Raw genomic sequence first — 5,886 nt, forward strand, 5'->3', positions numbered from 1 at the left:
GGCAACCATTTGCAGTTGCAAAGAGAATGGTACTAGTCTTACTGCATTGTACAAAGTATAATGTTTGGTGGATCATAGTGTAGGGTTGTTTTTTAGGGGTTGGGCTCAGCCCCTTTGTTCCAGTGAAAGGATCTCTTAATGCTGGCCTCAACCTGATAGAACATGTTTGGGATGAATCAGACAAAGTGAAAAAATATTAATCCCATCCGCCAACTCAGAGTACAGATACTTTAAATGCTTCCAATAAATATAAATGAATATATTGGCCACTATTAAAGAAGAAATAAAGGTTATAAGTGCAGTTCTGTTTTTATTATCATTGTTACCATTGAGATTGTTGCAAGGAGTGTACATTTTATTAGTAGATTTAGAACATGAAGTGGTTATATGTTACTGTGCATGGAACAGCTTAGACACAGATCTTAAATTTTGCAAGAGGGGAAAAATAGAATATTTTAAACATAGTTTGTTTTATAGATCTGTTCACATCTCTGTAAAGTATAATAAACTATCAGATCCCTAAAGGTCAAAAGTCAGCATCATTTATTTAAACATATTGTATTAAGTCAGTTCAGCAACAGAAATCATGTAGTGATGGATGAACTGGTCATTCATAACATGAAAGAGGCTTTTTTCCAGTGTACCCTGGTTATGTGATACATTTGTTTGTAACATCAAAACTGATAAGGATATATTTGCTTCCTATTTGACTAGGCATACGATCTACCTCTAACACCACTGAATGTGGAAACAGGGACATTTTTCTCAACTTGGAGAAAAATGGAAAATTTAATGTGGACTTAGCTGTTGATTGGAAATGGGACCACACTGATAAAAGGACCAGATAATAATGACAAATGGAAACAAATAACAACAAATAAAATCTAAATATTTTCAGAGCTGAGAGAAGCGTTAGAACTCGCTTTAAGCTAACGTGGCAAAGAAGTCCTTCGAAAGTCCTCATAGTTTAACAACTACACTTTCAGGGCAACCACTGCGAGATTTAGCATGTTGTGCATTCATTTATGGGGTAATGATGATTACTGAACACCTGCAATTAAAACTAACATAATAACAAAAAACCGGTTCTGTTCATAATTTTTATGGACAGAATTTCTAGGCGCAGCCAAGTGGCGGAGGGCTTTCGCTTTGGTGGCCTCAGAATCTCATCTCTGATTTTTGCGGATGATGTGGTTCTGTTGGCTTCATCGGGTGAGGGCCTCCAGCTCGCACTGGAACGGTTCGCAGCCGAGTGTGAAGCAGCGCAAATGAGGATCAGCACCTCCAAATCTGAGGCCATGGTTCTCAGCCGGAAAAGGGTGGAGTGCCCACTCCGGGTCGGGGATGAGTTCCTGCCCCAAGTGGAGGAGTTCAAGTATCTCGGGGTCTTGTTCGCGAGTGATGGGAGAAGGGAGCCGGAGATCGACAGACGGATTGGGGCTGCAGCTGCAGTAATGCGGACGCTGCACCGGTCCGTCGTGGTGAAGAGGGAGCTGAGTGTAAAAGCGAAGCTCTCAATTTACCGGTCGATCTACGTCCCTACCCTCACCTATGGCCACGAGCTGTGGGTAGTGACCGAAAGAACGAGATCGCGGATACAAGCGGCGGAAATGAGCTTCCTCCGAAGGGTGGCTGTCCTCTCCCTTAGAGATAGGGTGAGAAGTTCGGCCATCCGGGAGGGGCTCAGAGTAGAGCAGCTGCTGCTCCACATCGAAAGGAGCCAGCTGAGGTGGTTCGGGCATCTGACAAGGATGCCCCCTGGGCGCCTCCTGGGTGAGGTGTTCCAGGCATGTCCCACCAGGAGGAGGCCCCGGGGCAGACCCAGGACACGCTGGAGAGATTATATCTCTCGGCTGGCCTGGGAACACCTTGGTATTCCCCCGGATAAGCTGGAGGAGGTGGCTGGGGAGAGGGAGGTCTGGGCCTCTTTGCTTAGGCTGCTGCCCCCGCGACCCGGCCCCGGATAAAGCGGATGAAGATGGATGGATAATAACAAAAAACAAAAAACTTTTTTTTTTTGTGCTGTATGGATTTTCTTAAGCAAGATACAGTATAAAATTTAAATCTTCTTCTGAATCAATCAAATTGGTTCACCTTATTAAATTTGTAATATTGCACATCCACAGTACCTTAAAGGGAAAAAAACCCCTCATTGTTGGATTTGAGGAGGATGGGAACACATTTACATGATGATATAATCAGCAATGCAAAGTCACTCCTGTTGACATTTCCATGAATTTCCGTTTTGGACTTGAGCAACAAGCCAGAGGACAGTGGGGAGGTTTCTTCAAACACTCTGGATATTTACCTGATATTTACAGTTAACAAAGATCTCTGCAAAGACTGTAAGTACTGAAGTTGAAATAAACTTCATAAATAAACTAAATAAACTCTTGATATGATGATTAATTAGCACTCAATTTTCTACTTTTTTTTTGCATGTTACAGACCATGGCACATGTGATTACTCTATCATTACTGCTAGGTATGTACCTAAATTACTTTTCATTGTTAAAACAGTAACTACTTATAATTTAAAACATTGCTTGAAAGGTTATAATTACTCTGGATCTAGCCATGCAGATCCATTTTAACACATTTTATCACCGTCATTCATCTCTCAAAAGTATGTGAATGACAGATCATTTGTTTGTAATTTTCATGGCACATTTTGTTTCTTTTTTCTTGTATTTTATCTGACCCTAGATTTTTGTTTGCCAGTATCTATTTCTTTATATTATTCATTTTATTTACCAATGCATTAAACAAACAAATGTATCTATATATAATAAAACAAAGATGTTTTTAAAATACATAAATAAATAAATGTGCACTTTGAGAGAGATCTAACAGACAGTGGTACTGATCCCATCGCTTGGCTCTTTCTATGGCATGGGAACGTTTTGGAAAAAGGAAAATAGATGAAAGGACAATGAAAAAAGAGTAGTTACAAAAATATAGACTTTTGCACATGTTTTTCTTTATATTTTCCTTAAAACTATGAATTACTGTATATTTATTGTAGAAGAAGAAAAGTCTCACTTTAGCAAACAACTAAACGCAAACTGTACTCAGACCTGATGTGATCTTCCTGTCCTACAGCAGTGAGCCTGCTGCCCTGTGTTTCAGTCATGAAAGGGTTTCCAAATAGAGGAATCAAAATCACTCCCTGTGATCTGTGCACTGTTGGATGGAATATTACACAAAATTGCAATTGCACAGTTGGCAAGTGGATTTGGAAATTTAAATGTGATGATCCCAGAGTCAACCAAGTCACACTGGAAGCCACTAAACTCAGTAGCACTGGGATGACGGACTATCTTAACACATGTCCTAAAATCACATACAAAACAGACCATTTTCTTTTGTCTGTGGAGGTAGAAAATGGTAAGAAATCTCAACTTCACGGCATATTTGTCTATTGACAGTATTTTAGTAGCTTAAAAATTATTTTATTCCTGTAATAAAGAAGTGTGTACAGCAAATGGATTTTAAAGTATACTTGCTGTGACAAATTCATTCAGCAAGTACAACATCTGAAGTGCCACAGACATTTCTAAAGGTGCCTGCAGTGCCTCTTCATGTAGATTCATTTGTTATGTTTTCTGCAGGGTGTGTAAAGGTTTCTGGTCATAATAAAATTTGTGGACGTTGCAACAGCGGAGTTACCTCTACCATTAACTGTAATCTAGGGTAAATATGTTTTTTGTCCACTTAGCTTTTTAAATAAAATACTGCAGAAGATGCAGATGTGTTATCTCTTATAAAATCATGTTTGTCATATGCTTTTTAAACAGTTCTGTAATTTTCTTTCAGAAGAAAAAACAGAAGAAAGAAACACATCTCAGTGTCTAAGCCAGATAAAAAAACAGTAAAGATACATTTTCAAAATGTTCATGAAGAATACAATATCAGTGTCTGTATAGATGCTCAGACAGGCAAGTACTTTTTTTTTTTAACATAATCAACCTTTCCTAAAAAAAAAAAAAACACAAAAAAACAAAAAAACACAAATAAAAAACTGTATAGTTACAACATTTTTTTTCTTTTGTAAAACTGAAATATGTTTTTAAAGCTTACATTTTTACTTTTTTTCTTATGTGCAGCGTCAAATCAACCCTGCAATGTTATTGTCCCTACAAGGAGTACAGCTACATCAGGTGGAATTTTTTTTATATTTCAGCCTGGAAGCAGTCATTTACCTTGTTAATTAAAGTATATGTTAATATATTATAATGCCTTAGACTCAATACTTTAATCTATACAAAACATTCCTGACTATCAGGGTGAGTCAGCAGAGCTTTGTATAAATAAGGAGACAGCAGGAAACTGTGGCCTGTTGTAGTGTTAGCCTATGTTAAATGTCACTTTCTTTCTTTTTTTTTTTGTCTCAAGTTACAAACCTGGAGTTCTACAATGAAAGCAAAAGTTGGATTGATGCCTTGGAGCAATGCCAGACAGACTACACCTCCCTGGTTGAAATCACCAACCAAACAGTGAATGATGAAGTGAAAAGTCTCCTGCAAAATGAGACAGACCTGCAACGAGGGGTGTGGATTGGCCTGGAACGCTCAGTTTTTGGCAAAGATAAGAAGTGGATGTGGATTTCAAGGTCCAAAGACATTTGTCCTAAATGGAACAGCAGCATAGCTGACTCAAATAACCACTGTGCAAAGATGATCCTGACTGAGCAACAAGTTCAGTTGCTGGATGCCAACTGCCATGACAGACTACCTTTCATCTGTCAAGGTGAGCATTAAAGAACAGTCTGGTATAATATTGTTGTCAGTTTCATGCTTAAAAAAATAATAATTAAGGCCTGGCCATAATGATGGCGATAGCTGAAAAATCTGAATATATTAGTCTTACAGCCTGAAAGCAGAAGATTTTAGTCTCTTATAGTGTTGAAACATGGTTATCTACCTATAAAAAGATTGTATGGTGTCTCTTAACAATGAAGGAAATGAAGGAAATAAAGAAATGACACCACTCATTGCTTTTGAACATTAAATTAATTTTGTTGTTTTTGGGTTACAGATTTTGGAGAAGATGCACTGTGACCTCTACTCATTTGGCGAAAAAAGTGGCAGCATCAGGAAGACACTGAATTCAGTCATGAATAATATCAGTCAAATTACTATATCATTCCCATGATAAGTGTATGCAAACTTCTGACCACAGCTGTATATATAAAACTCTCTTAGTTAAGGTTTGTTGTCATTTCTTTAAGCAGTCTTCATGAATAGGTCTCCAGACTTCTTGAAGGACATTCAAAGTTTTCCTTGGGATGTTGGCTGCCTTTTGTTCTGTTGTCTGTTAGATGATCCCACGCTGTTTCAATAATGTTGAGATCCAGGTTCTGATATTAAGGTATGCTTTTACTGCATTGGCAATGTTTCACTTTCATGCTGAAAAATGAAGCTGTTGCCAATCAGATGCTTTCCAGATCGTAGTGCACCATGGATCAAAGACAGATGGTACTTTTCTTTGTTCATAAATTTATTAATTTTGACAAGATCACCAACATGCCTATCTGCAGGCCCAAACCATGCCATAGCCTCCCCCATGTTTTACAGATGTCTGCAGACTCTCAGTGCTTTACCTCTCTCCTGACCTTCTTGATACACACCAACAATGATTTGAGCCAGCATTTTCACATTTGGATTTATCACGCCATCACACCTGTTGCCACTGATTTTTCAGTTCTTGTATAATGTTGAATACCTCAGGCTTTTCTTCCCATTTCCCTTTCTTAAGAATGACTCCTCGACAGTCACTTCCATTGAGACCGTTCCTGACGAGGCTTCATTGAACAGCAGGATCAACTAAAGGGCCAGCTACATCTCTCAGGACCTGTGGCAGGTCTTTGCTGGATTTGTGTCCTAT

General features: G+C 38.6%; 1 long non-coding RNA gene across 1 annotated transcript; it reads left to right on the plus strand.

Annotated features, from left to right (window-relative positions):
* Window positions 1–3,170: 3,170 nt before the first annotated feature.
* LOC146559401 (uncharacterized) lies at window positions 3,171–3,932 on the plus strand. The gene is made up of 3 exons (XR_014888274.1): window positions 3,171–3,387; window positions 3,612–3,693; window positions 3,817–3,932. It is a non-coding gene; the product is annotated as an uncharacterized LOC146559401 (long non-coding RNA).
* The last annotated feature ends 1,954 nt before the right edge of the window (window positions 3,933–5,886 follow it).

The sequence above is a fragment of the Mchenga conophoros genome, linkage group LG14 (genome assembly GCF_057382185.1).
Source record: "Mchenga conophoros isolate Kocher_MC1m ecotype Shallow Benthic linkage group LG14, M_conophoros_male_GT1.1, whole genome shotgun sequence".
NCBI classification, from domain to species: domain Eukaryota; kingdom Metazoa; phylum Chordata; class Actinopteri; order Cichliformes; family Cichlidae; genus Mchenga; species Mchenga conophoros.